General features: G+C 38.4%; 1 protein-coding gene across 2 annotated transcripts in view; it reads left to right on the top strand.

Annotated features, from left to right (window-relative positions):
* Positions 1–12,831: 12,831 nt before the first annotated feature.
* KCNJ5 (potassium inwardly rectifying channel subfamily J member 5) overlaps positions 12,832–13,544 on the top strand; it is a 53,046-nt gene continuing 52,333 nt past the window's right edge. For both annotated transcript variants that reach the window (XM_074303824.1, XM_074303822.1), the window contains exon 1: positions 12,832–13,133. The gene's annotated coding sequence lies outside the window, so the exon portion shown is untranslated. The remainder of the gene's footprint in view (positions 13,134–13,544) is intronic.

Raw genomic sequence — 13,544 nt, 5'->3', positions numbered from 1 at the left:
AAGAAAGAAAGAAAGAAAGAAAGAAAGAAAGAAAGAAAGAAAGAAAGAAAGAAAAGGAGAAAGAAAGAAAAGGAGAAAGAAACAAAGAGAAAAACGAAAGATATAATGAAAGATACAGGTTTGATTTTATTTTTAATAACATTTTATTTTTTTCCAATTACATGTCAAGACAATTTTGGCTTCTTGTGCTAGGGGCTGAAAACACTGGCTCTTTACCTCGTGCTGCTTTTTTGTTGCCCTTTAGCCCATGGGGGACCCTTGTGCTGCTTCACTAAGGGTATAGGGTGGAGTGTGACTGGGACTGATGGAGGCTGTAGGTACCTGATGCTGAGCTAGGATCCTAATGCTAGTGAATGGGTCCTGGTGTTAGTGTTTGATTGTTCCACTGCATTGGGATTTGTTAAGACACTTCTTGTCCTGAATTGTGAATTCCTTTTCCCAAGTGAGATAGACATTTTTCTAACAATCTTCTAAGTTTCTTGGGGCAAAAGATTGATTCACCCCGTCTTTTGCTGGTTCTATTGTTCCAGGATTTGTTTGGGAGTGCTATTTTATGATTGTAGGTGAATATCAACAGATGTGATTTTAGAAGGACTATAAATTTCGTAAAGGAAATTTGGTGCATCATTAACTTTTAAGTGAAATGTAAATCATTAAATACGAGAAAGTTTCTGTTTGGATATATAGGAACCTGATATAGGATGCTAATGATAAGAAGAATCTGTGACGAATACAGAAAGGAGAGTTGGGATAGAAAAACTGTGCCATTGGAATGGTGGCAGTTAGATTTAGTCACATAACTGAAAGCTTGAGTTAAATGATTCCTGATAGATGGGAGAGAAAAAAGATATTATATTGGTCAACTGTTTCAGTGACAGCTATTGTCCCCTGGCATCACAAAGAGTTGGAAAGATGAAGCTTCTCATTAGTATCTGCTGCTCTCTGCTGTCAATTCTGGTTTAAGGGGAAAAAAGAGAGGGGAGAGAGACAGGCTTTGCAGTTGTTTTAAAGCCTGGAGAGCCGGCGAATTTGTGTGCTTTTCTTAAAGTATCAAACAGCTATACTGTTGTAGGCTCTGTTCTGATTGGACAATGCAAGATCCTAGTGAATAAATACATAACTGACTTTCTACTCATTTGTTAAGCTCCCACTATATGCCAGGAACGATGCTAGAAGCTAGTGATACAGGTAAATATGAAACAATCTCTGCTTTCTAGAGGATTACAGCCTATTGTGGAGGAAAAGATATATAGACATGCATATACATATACACATAAACATATGGACTGTATAAAATGTGTGCATGTTTACATATATTATAGACAATACATAAACATGATACTTGTATCAATGGGTTTTATATGCAAAATAATTTTGGGAAAGAGCAAAATTAGCCACTACAGTATTTAAGAAATCCATTATGTAGAAGTTAATTCTTGAATCGGGCTTTACAAGGAGCAAAGGATTCTAAGAGACAGCTGCCAGGCACGGATGACAGGCTGTTCTGAGACATGGAGATAACGTTCTCTACATGGGAACAAGCAGGCCATTTTGGCTGGAATGGAGAATTCATAAACGGGAGTAATGTGTAATAAATCTGGAGAGAGAGGCTGGGGCCAGACTGTGAAGGCCTTTAAATGCCAAGATGAGCACTTTGCATTTTATTGTTAATAAAATGGGGATAATAGCACTCCCACGGGGATGTTATCAGGCTCAAATGACATAATAATAATAATATCTTATCTTTTTATGGTTCTTTAAGGTTTCCAAAGCACTTTCTGATCATTATCTTTTTGGATTCTAACAACCAGCTTTTTAAGCTGAGAAATAGTCACTCATACTTATGCTTTGTGATTTGCAAAATGTTTTTTTTCACACAACAATGCCAGGAATTAGGTACAACGAGTATTATTAGCTCCGTTTTACAGATGAGAAAACTGAGGTCCAGAGAGATTATGATGGACACACAACTAGTAAGTAACTAAAGCAAGATTTGAACCCTAAACTCTTGAGCCCAAATGTTTCTTCTCTAACTCTACTCCAAAGGTGTCTTACTCACCATTTGGTTGATCAGAAAGGCTCAGGAGGTTGATACAAGGTCATAGGGCTCTCAGTCCCAGACTTTCACTCACAATGTCACTGCTAATCAGTAAACTATCTCTTCAGCGGGCTAGTGGAGCTGAAATACCTTACATAAATGTGAATTATAAATAAATAATACCTTACCTAAATGTGAATTATAAAGAAATAAAAAATTAGCATTTAGATTCCTCTCCTAAATCTCTCTATCCCTGTGGTGGTCTCTTAATCTTATGTTATTCAGCAAACTCGCTCTCCCCAAGCCTGTGGTACCAGTCATAAATGTGGATAATTAAAAGTTCACAATACACAGCAGAGACAGATATCTGACCTCTCTCCATTGAGCCTACCTTAAATTAAATTCTGCTGGTGAGAAATAATTCATTGCCAGTAGGTGGCACCATTGGCCACTGGAGGAAAGACTAAACAGAGATTTTGCATCTGGTGAGCATCTGGGTGGGATTTCCTCAAGGAAATTAGCAATACATTAGATGTAATTTAAGGCCTGGTAGGTTTCCATTGCCTATTCAGAACAAAAGGAAAAGGAAAGCCCTAAGGAGAAAAGAAATTTGCCCCAGAGTCAGTCAGGGCAAGTTAGATTTAGTCAATGTACCTAGTTTTGAATCCTCAGACACTTTCTAGCTATGTGGCATTGGGCAAGTATCTTAACTTTTGACCTCAGTTTGCTCGTCTACAAAATGAGAGGATTAAACTGCATGATCTCCAAGGTCTCATTCAACTCTAAGTGTAAACCAAGGTCTAAGTGTGTTTCTTAGAGCAAGTCTCCCCATCACTTTACAGAATGGAGAAAGGGAGAGATGAAGGGAACAGGAAATAGAGAGAGAGGAAAAAGAGGAGGGAGGAGAAAAGGAAGAGGGAGTGATAATGAAAGAGGAAGGTAAAAAGTGAAAAAGGATAAAGGAGAGAAAGGGGGAGGAGAGAAAGAATGAGGAACAAAGAGGAAGAGGAGAAAGGGAGAAAAGAGGAATGGGGAAAGGAAGAGAGAAAATGGGGAGCAGGGAGAAAGAGAGGGAGACGGAAAGGGGGAGGAAGGAGAAACAGAGAAGAGGAGAGGAAAGAGGAGACAAAGACAAAGAAAGAGGGACAAAGAGAAAAAGGGGGGAGGGAGAATAGAGTTCAACTCCTTGGAGCTATGCTGCCTAATTCTTCTATAGGGGATGGGGAGAGGGGAAAGTTAGGGATAGTGGGAAGGAAATAAAGTGAGAAAAGGAAGGGGAGGAAGAAGGGAGAAGAAGAAAAGAGTGGGGGAGGCTGGATTTTCACTGTCAAGCCTTTACACAGAATAGCATTTGAGAATCCAGGATCATGGAAACTTTAGTGCAATGAGGACCTCAGTTCTATTCCTGTTTCTAAAAGAAAAGTCATAGGCTTTTTGTTTATGAAATCAGTCTCATCATTGTGGTGCCTCCCACCTCAAGCTGCCAGACAGTCTTTCAGCCTGTAAGCTCCAGGACCCAATACAGAATTTTAATTCATGCAGAAAGAACTGAGGGAGATTCATGGTGCAAGATCAGTTTGGTTTTTCTGCCTTCATCTGCCAAGCTTTTTATTACTTATCTTTTTTCCTGTTCAGGTGCTCAAGTACATGGGAAAGCAAATGATCATAATGGATTGTACATCAGACATGTATGACCTTTGCCAAGAGATACAGTTCTTATTACAGTACTTCCTTATTCCAAAACCTTCAATGGCTACCATATTCCATCTAATATAAAATTAAATACAAATAATTATGAAGATTGGTTGAGTTCAAACTCTGTAGAGCTCTGAAGAATTCAGCTTGACTTTCCATTTTATTTTCCACACTTTATCTCAGCACAAACCTGCTATTACTAAAAACCTACCATCTTCCTAAAGCCTTTCCTAACCACCTCCAAACAATACTGGTCTTCTCTCACACGCTTTATCATACATACTTTATTATATCATTTGTGGAACACTGAACTTCCTTGTAAACTTTATTATGTCTAATCTACACCAAAAAATGGTGTTCTGAGCCTAAAGTCCCCTAAAGATTCATTATTATCTTAATAATATCATTTATTATTCTAGGCTCCACAAGAACAAGAACAATGTCTATGTATAGAGGGAAACATTTTTGTTTCCCTTACAGTTCCTTGTGTGTAGTAAGTCTCAATAACTACACATCTACTATATCTGAGGTAATTATTTGCTGATAAGGAAAACTTGATGTAACATTGATATGACATTGATGTAATACTTAAAACTCTGCTTTATATGCAAACTCTCATTTGATCCTCAAAACAATCCTTTGAGGGAAGTGGCACAGATAATATAACTCCCATTTCACAAATGAGGAAACTGAGGCTGTGATAAAGGTGAAGTGATTTAAACTGAGATTCAAAGAGGTTGACTGATGTGACAAGGGTCACATAGCTATTCAGTGTCTGAGCCTAGACTCAAGTTCAGTACTCTATGATTTATGTAACATTACATAAGATATATCTACTTATAGATTGCCACCAGGATTTACTTGAGTTATAGGGGGACAGGCTAGTGACCTAGGAGAAAAAGCTTAAACTATTTGTCTTGGTCAGACCCTAAGAGATTTGACTGGGAATACAGCCTATAAATCTATTACATTTTAATTAATATTTCATCTAGATGTAAATATTTATGAGACATCACCAGCCTTATAAATACAAGAGTAATGTCTATAAATATCAAGGAAAAAATAATGTCCTACAAGTGATGTATTTTTTATAGAAAACTTGGACAATGAATTTAAATAATCCAGAACTTGGAATCAGGAGAAAGACTTGTTTTCAAATTCTGCTTATGATATTTACCACCTATGTGACCACTGTTAAGCCACTTCACTTCTTCCAAATATTGGTTTTCTCATCTTTTAAAAAGTAGATACCTCCCACAATAAGGAAGCCATATCCTGTACAGGAATAAATCCAAGACCTTGGCATTATGAGCAAAGCAGGACAAAGGAAAGCTGTGAAAATCCAGGACATTTCCATCTCAAATCTTCTAATGGATTACCTGTGCCTGACTATGGTAGAGTCTTTCAAGCTCATATTGAACTGATCAGCCACAACTCTACCCTGACCCCAATATCATGATATCATGTGTCCTCTTCAAAAATAAATGATGAACAATACCTTCCAGGAGTGTTGTATAGATTAAATGAAATAATGCATTGTAGGGCACTTTACAATTCTTAAAGCATTACATAAATGTTTGCTGTATTATTATTATCTTTAGTTTTATTAATGATGCACCAAACCAAATGCTAGTTTTAAAAGATTGGAAAAATCACTGTCCCTATTTCAAAGGAGTTTATAGTGTAGTAGAAAGCTACTATAGAGAAGACAAATGCTAAAAAGAACTGTGAGATGAGGTACAAGAATAAAAGAAATGACCAAACAATGGTATGAGAGCTTTGAAAAGGAAGCAATTACTCAGTAGGGAAGTTAGGTGAGGATATGGCAGAGAAGAATTTCTGAAGGTGGAACTGCAGGGGAATCATTACAGATAGAAATTGTTCTTGTTGTTTGTCCTTTGTCCTTGAAGAAAACCAAAGACATCTAGGAGAATTATGTCTTGACTTGCAAGTGAATTAGATTTAAGTGAGGTGGAGCTATACAAAATCATCAGCCTCACTCTCTCCTCCAGAGTTATTGAAGTCCAAAAAGACCTAGGTCAAGATAAGTGGAGATGGCCCTGGATTCAGTGAGAGATCTTCACAGATAGAGAAGACAGTGTGAAAAAAAAGGCACAGGGTTGAGAGGACAGGAATAGAAAAAAGAATGGTTAATAGTTCAGTTTTCACAGCTTGGAAATTGGATTGTATTGGAGCTAGATTGGACCTCAGGCTCTTTCTAGCTCTGAAGCTCTATGACCAATGATTTTTCCTTGCTTATATATTGTTCTATTTTCCCCTCACATTTTGTGGGGAAAGGGAAAGAAGGATAAGGGCTAGTGATTATACTTATAAAGAGCCCTCTATCATCATTCTAAGGAGGGGAGAAAACTTGTGTGCACATATACACATACCAAATACATTTAGAATAGCAGGTGAACTTAGAGGGGAAAGCACCAGAACTGAACATTGAGACTGGAATGGGGAGCAGGAAAGATCTTTTGTAGAAAGAACCATTTGAGCTGACTGAAAGAAATTCAGGGAAACAGAGAACTATAAACTGTGTAAATCCAGAGATAATTTCATCCCAAATGAGAGGTAAGGATAAAGAGGGAAAATATTTCAGGAAGGGAAAGTCATTGCAAAGATAAGGAAGTAGAAAATGGAAAATCATGTGTGAGAATAGACAATTAGGCCAGTATGGCTGAACAGTGACCTGAATATGTAGAGAGAAAAAATGGATAAAACCAGGGAAGTAGGAAGGGGTAATGGTAGATGATCTTTAAATGCCAAATGGGGGAATTTATAATTAATCATAGTGGTATTAGTAGCTACTTGAGTATATTGATCAGGGAATGAAGTGCTCTGCTGCCAAATCTAGACCCAAAGTCTTTCTACAATAGTCAGACCTGTCAGATCTTGCTTTCCAAAATCATGGTCCTTAAGAATCCAGGTCACATTCATATCATAATGAGGCATTTAGGTAGTATCCTTAATAAATCCGTAATTTTAAAAAAAACCTTACATTTATGTAGGATTTAATGTTTGTAAAGTTTAAACATTGCCTCATTTGAGACTTCCAGGTCTGAAGTTTTATGATCAATGACTCTTCCTTGTTTATAAACTGATTTGTTTTCTCTATGACCTAGATATTATAGGTATTATTCATCAGACTTTCCAGTAGTGTGAAAATCATGATAATCTCTTGGCATAGATTGTGCAGCCTGGGTTCCCAGGGCATACATAAGAAATAAAAGCAGCTCTGGAAATGCATCCATGGTTTGCTTAAGAGGATTAAAGCAGGTAAAAGAGAAAGGTAAGATAAGTCCCTGGTCTCTAATTATCAGGGAGAACACACAATTCTCAGCTGCTTTTAAGCTTCTCATCATCAATTTTCAGCTTTTGAAGGATGTATTTAACACCTTTGTTCCATAGAGTATTCCAGCTGTTATCTCAGCTATAACCAGCCTCTTCTGATGGGAGAAACAGAAAGCTTATGGGGGTGTGGCTAAGCCATTTACTAAAGTTCTTACAAACTAGGATTAAAATCACCAATGATTTCAATACCCTGATCTTCTGGGAACTGAATCCAGGTCTACTGTTGCCCAATTCCTACTACCATTGGGCAACTAGATAGAGAGACAGGCCTGGAGTCAGGGACACTCAATCTTCCTGAATTCAAATTCAGCCTCAGATGCGAATTAACTGTGTGATCCTGGGCAAGTCACTTAACCCATTTTGCCTCATCTGTAAAATGAGCCAGAGAAGGAAATGGCAAACCACTCCCATGCCTTTGTCAAGAAAACCTCAAATAGTCAAATATGACTAAAAAATTACTTGATTAGCAAATACCATTGCTTAAACCAGTTTTGCAAACAAATGAAACTATGGCTAAAGCCTTTTCCAGTTCTGAAGTTCTGTGATCAATAACTTTCTTGTTTATAAACTGATCTGTTTTCCCCTTATCTTTTTTGGGAGGAAGGAGTTGGGAGCTGGGGATTGCACCTGTAAAGAGGACTCTCTCCACAGATGCAAGTTGGCAGCATTTTGATAATTTGTAGTCTAGGAAAATTGAGGGACCACCCAGAGATTATTTGACTTGCTTGTAGTCGCTTTGTCAATATGTGTGCAATATAGGATTTCCTGACTCCAAGGACTATTCTTTATCCTTTATACAATGATGAATTTCCAAACCAGGAAGAGAGAGTACATAAATAATATCAAACATCTTTCTTTTTCACTAATAATAATGGAAATTGTTACTTACTACTCATCCCAGGAGAGATAGCTTGGCAGTGCAGGATAGTCAATAGCATTTTGCACTGAGCCAGAAAGAACTCTTCAATCAATCAATACATAAGCATTTATTAAGTGCCTACTTTGTGCCAGGCATCATTTGATACTGAACATACAAAGATAAAATGACAAATTATGCCAGGAGTTTCTATTCAAATACTTAAAGCAATATTTATACAGACAGGCTGATTCCATATGTATGATAACCATACACATATATTTTTATTTAATGTATGTATGAATATATATATATATATGCATGACAGGTAGGTGGCATAGTAGACTGGACTTGGAATTAGAAAAACTCATTTTCATGAATTCACATTCAGCCTTAGACACTTATTACCTGTGTAATTCTGAACAAGTCATTTAATCCTGTTTACCTCAGTTCTTCATCAGTAAAATGAACTGGAGAAGGAAATGGCAAACTATTTCAGTATCTTTGCCAAGAAAACCCCAAAATGGGATCATGAAAAGTTGATCATGACCAAAATGACTAAAGAACACAAAAGTATTCACAAAGGATACACGCACAGAGAAAGAGAGACAGAGACAGAGAAAGAAAAAGACACAGAGAGAGAGAGACAAAGAAAAAGACAGAGAGAGAGAGAGAGACAAAAAGACAGAGAGAGAGAGAGAGAGAGAGAGAGAGAGAGAGAGAGAGAGAGAGAGAGACAGAGAGAGAGAGACAAAGACAGAGAGAGAGAGAAAGAGAGAGAGAGAGAGAGAGAGAGAGAGAGAAAGAGAGAGAGAGAGAGGGGAGAGATGTGTGAGAGAGAGAGAATAAATATAAAGTACTTTTATGAAGGTATTAACAGTTAGGGGAGGGAAAGGCCTCCTGTAGGAGGTAACCATGGATCTGAAGAGGTGAAGGTGAGGAGACAGTGCTTTCCAAACATGGAGGAACGTTTAGGCAAAAGCATATATAGGGATAGGAGATAACATGTCATGTTGAGTATACAACAAAAAGGCCAGTTTAACTAGATTTCAACTGAATATGAAGGAGAATGATGTGTAATAGAAGCAGTTAAGTGACTCAATGGATAGAATGCTGTAACCCAGAAAGAACTGGGTTCAAATGCAGCCTCAGAAACATATTATCTGTGTGACCTTAGGCATGTCACTTAATGCTGTCTGCCTTGAAGAAGGAAATGGAAAACCACTCAAACATCTTTGCCAATAAAACCCATGGACATTATAATCCCCAGGATTACAAAGAGCCAGATATGACTGGATTGTATCAACAAATGAGTAATAAGTTTGAAAAGCTGCTGAAAAAGTAGGCTAGAGCCAGATTGTGAAGGGTTTTGAATGCTTAATCCCAATTTGTATTTCATCCTAAAGATAAAAAGGAGCCACAGGGGCTTTTGGAGTAAGGTCATGACTCAATCAGAAGTCTGCCTTAAGGATATTAATTTGGTATTTTGCAGAGGATGAACTATAAAGGAAAGCCTAGATGCAGAGAAAATAATTTGGAGATTATTACAAAAGTCCCTTTGAGAGATGAGACCCTGAGCTATGGATGCTAATGGTGGAATGAGAAAAAAAAAAGAACTGCTGTTGAGATGATAGGAAAGTAGGATTGAACTGAGTTGGCAAGTGCTTGGATATTGTGGTAAAGGCAAATGATGCACCAAGGATATTTCTGAGGTTGTGTGTCTGGATGATTAAATAAGTCATTCCCTCTCCCCCAAAAAACTAGGGGAAAAAAGAGAAGAAGCATATTTGGAATCAAAGATAATGACTTCTACTTTGGTTATTTTGTATGGTTGTGACACCAACAGGCAATTGATGATACATGACCAGAGTTCAGGAGAGAGACTCAGTCTGGATATATGAATCTGTACATATATTGTGGGTTGGCATAAGAAATTAAATGGAAATTTTATGGGAATTTTGCAGAAGCTGCAGACAGCATGTGAAGACCTGCAGACGATACAGAAAAAGTTTAGAAACTCAGAAATGCATAAAACATATGTATAGTATTGTATAATATAAACATATTTTATCTTTTAACACCACAAAAATTCAGACTCCTCTGGTCTGAAGGGAGGGCCAACCTTTTTATGTGGATTTTCCAGATTGCAGGGGGAACATGCCCTTAACCTTGTCATGTGGAAAGGCTAACTGTAGGTCATAGTGGAACCCATAGGAATGGTTGAGCTCATAATAATATATAAAAGAGAAAAGAAGGTTCTGATCATAGTTTTTGGACACACTTATATTTAAGGAGTATAGATGATCAAAAGAGAATTATCCAAGAAGACAGGAGAAGCAGCCAAATAAAGTAGGAGAAACTAAGATGAGCAATGTCAGGAAACCCCAGAGAGAAGGGAATACTTATGAGAGGATGATGATTCTGCCAAATGTCACAGATGGATCAAGCAAGGTAAGTATGGGAAAAGCCCCGTTTAGCCCCACAGAATCAGTCCTGCCTACTCTTACATAGAAATTTGGTCAGGGCTGTTTTAGACAAATGGCTTTGGAAAGTAAGAAACCATTGGTAACTTTGGAGACAACCTTTGGAAGCCAGATTGCAAAGTGTTAAGAATCTAGTGAGAGAAGAGGAAGTAGAAGCAAAGAGAATAAGCAGCTTTTTTCAAAGAGTTTGGCTGTGAAATGCAGAAGAGATATAGGATGCTAGTTTAAGGGAAGGCTAAGGCCAAGTGATTTTTTTTAAGGATACAGGAGATCTGACCATATTTAGGTTGCAGGGAGGAGAATCAGTTGGTAGAGAAAGATTGAATACTAAAGAAAGGGGATGATTGAAGGTCGAGGGGTTGGGCTAGAAAAATCTTCAGATTTATATCATCCATCTGCAGACATCAGCTTAATGACAGTGGACAAGTCACTAAATTACTCTGACCCTCAATTTCTCCATTTGTAAAGTGTTGATGATAATATTTAAATTACAAAGTCTTACATACACACACACACACACACACACACACACATATATATATATATATATATATATATATATATATATATATATATATACATATTTCCCCCTGAGGCTGGGGTTAAGTGACTTGCCCAGGGTCACACAGCTAGGAAGTGTTAAGTGTCTGAGACCAAATTTGAATTCTGGTCCTCCTGAATTCAGGGCTGGTGCTCTATCCACTGCACCACCTAGCTGCCCCAAAGTCTTTTTTATATTAAATGAGATGAAATAGGTATAGCACTATACTAATATCAATTATTATTGGAAAGTGCCTTTAATTAACCTGGAAAAAAATTGAGTTGCTGTGGTATAGGAATTGGAAGAATAGTTCATGGAATGGTAATCGCTAGAGAGAAATGAGGCAATAAAAATTCTTTACTTTGCCTACATGCCTGAGCCTTGTTTTTGTTGCTCAGCTACTTAGATGGCCTTTTAAAATTGTGCTTGATATCTTTGAAATATCTCAATCTCCTACTGGATTTTAATCAAATCTCCCTGATCATTTCCACCACAAATAATAATGATGGATTACATTTACAGTTTACCCTTATACATTTCCTGGGAGTTAGGGACATGGAAAGGAGAGATGGTTTAGAAATAAAGACCACTTTATGAATTCTTGAAAAGTTGCTTCTTTCTCACTATTCTAAATTGAATTTGAAATTGATACAATTTTCTATTTTTTCCTTTAGTTTTTCAGTAGTTTCCAGGTGCCTGCAAAGGAGAGTTCAGATAATACCTTGACCTGCAGTGGGCACCTCAGAAAGTCTGGGCAGAGGATTTGAGATCAGACAGAGCATAAACTGGAACTCCATTTCCAATAATTCTAGATTTAGAAATGTGAGGCACCTTAGCAGCCACAGAATCTTAGATCCCTCATTTTAAGAATGAGGAAACTGAGCCCTAGAAGAGTTATGATTTGCCCAAAATCACAAAGGTAGAAAGATCCAGAGCTAGGATTCAAATCTATATCCTCTGATTCCAAATCTATCCCATTTTATGTCGGTTTTCAAGACACAACTAAAACACTATCTTTTAATAGAAAGTCTTTACTAATAAGCTCTTAACCACTAATGTTTCCACTCCCTAAACTATGCCTTATTTGTTTTTGTTAGTCTATATATGCTTTTATATATGGCATTATGTATAACATATTATTATTATATTATATATATTATATATGTACGTAATGTTGGTTTCATGAAGGTAGGGTCTATTTTTTCATTTTCTGCCTTTGTATCCCAAGTACCTAGTACATAGTTGGTGCTTAATAAATGGTGATTTGAAAAATACTATAATCCTCCAGTCCACTGTGACAATCCCCTATCTGATTTCTGAATTTCTCCTTTCTTTCTCCTATCCCCATCCACTCCCATTTTTTCCCTCTGTTTTTACATCTGACTGACAAGAGAGGTCTTGGAGATCAGAGGTGACAACTCAGCACACCTGGGGAAATACAGCAAGTGTGCATTTTCAGCGTCTGGCAGGAATAAGGGAGAGGGAATAGTAGAAGAGATAGCTGTAGGCAAAAACAAGGGGCTGGGGGAAAGAAAAGGAAAAAACTGAGATGTTTTTCTCCCAGACCTTTTACTCACTCCTGGAGGAAACAGCTTTCTCTCCTTTCTCCCACCTTTCCTCTTTTCATTCAGATATGATGTTTCAGAATCACATGGGATTACTCTAGCTCTCTTGCTTTCTAACTCCCTCCTCTCCTTGCCCTTTAAATAGGTTTATTATATAGAAAATTCATTTACCGGAAAAAGAGAAATTGGTGGGGGGGGGGGGGGAAGGGAGAGGGAGACAGGAGTGGGGAGTGGGAGGAGAAAGAGAGAGAGAGAGAGAGAGAGAGAGAGAGAGAGAGAGAGAGAGAGAGAGAGAGAGAGAGATGGCAAAGACAGCTAGCCAAGAAGCAGAAGAGACTGGAGGGGGGAGTGATTGAACCCGTGGAAGAGAGAACAGGATGGCACTATCCAGCTTCCATCCACATAGCCCCAGGCCAAGGAGAGGCACAGGTAGGAAGAGGTTAAGAAATCCTGAGCTCCGGAGACGGAAGCTATCCGTGTGCTGGTAATGGTTCGGATTGGAGAGTTCCCGAGGGAATCCTTGACTGTCCCTGCGCTGGATCGACCAGTTACCCCCAAAGTTGCTGTTAGCTGGACACGGGAAGCACCCTTCTCACAAGTAAGTTGTCTTCTTTTTCTTTGTCCTCTATTTAGCAGCCTGGGAAACCTGGGAGCGATCAGGGGAGTTGATGAACTGAGCGAGCCTTTGAGGTAGAGCCGGAGGAGGCGTCCCTGGGGGATGGATGTGCGTGCCAAATTCAGCAGGTGGCCGCACTGCCAAAGGGCACCTGCAGCGGAGGGATTAGGCTGGGAGAGGGATCCGGGTGGGGTTAAAAGTTCAGCTAGGAAACTGGGAGACAATCTCGCCGCCGGGACCGGTGAGTGGTTCAGGATTGTAGCTTGAGGAATTCTTATTGCCTTTCCCTGGTTAGTGCTGACTACCCTAAGGACTATTGGGAAGGTTTCTGTAACGGTAACGAAGCTCTCGGTTCAAGGATGGGTATGAGAAAAGAATGAGAGGAGAGGGGAA

Source organism: Sminthopsis crassicaudata, chromosome 3 (genome assembly GCF_048593235.1).
Source record: "Sminthopsis crassicaudata isolate SCR6 chromosome 3, ASM4859323v1, whole genome shotgun sequence".
NCBI classification, from domain to species: domain Eukaryota; kingdom Metazoa; phylum Chordata; class Mammalia; order Dasyuromorphia; family Dasyuridae; genus Sminthopsis; species Sminthopsis crassicaudata.
Note: the sequence above shows the minus strand (reverse complement) of the source record. Positions and strands in the feature narration are given on the sequence as shown.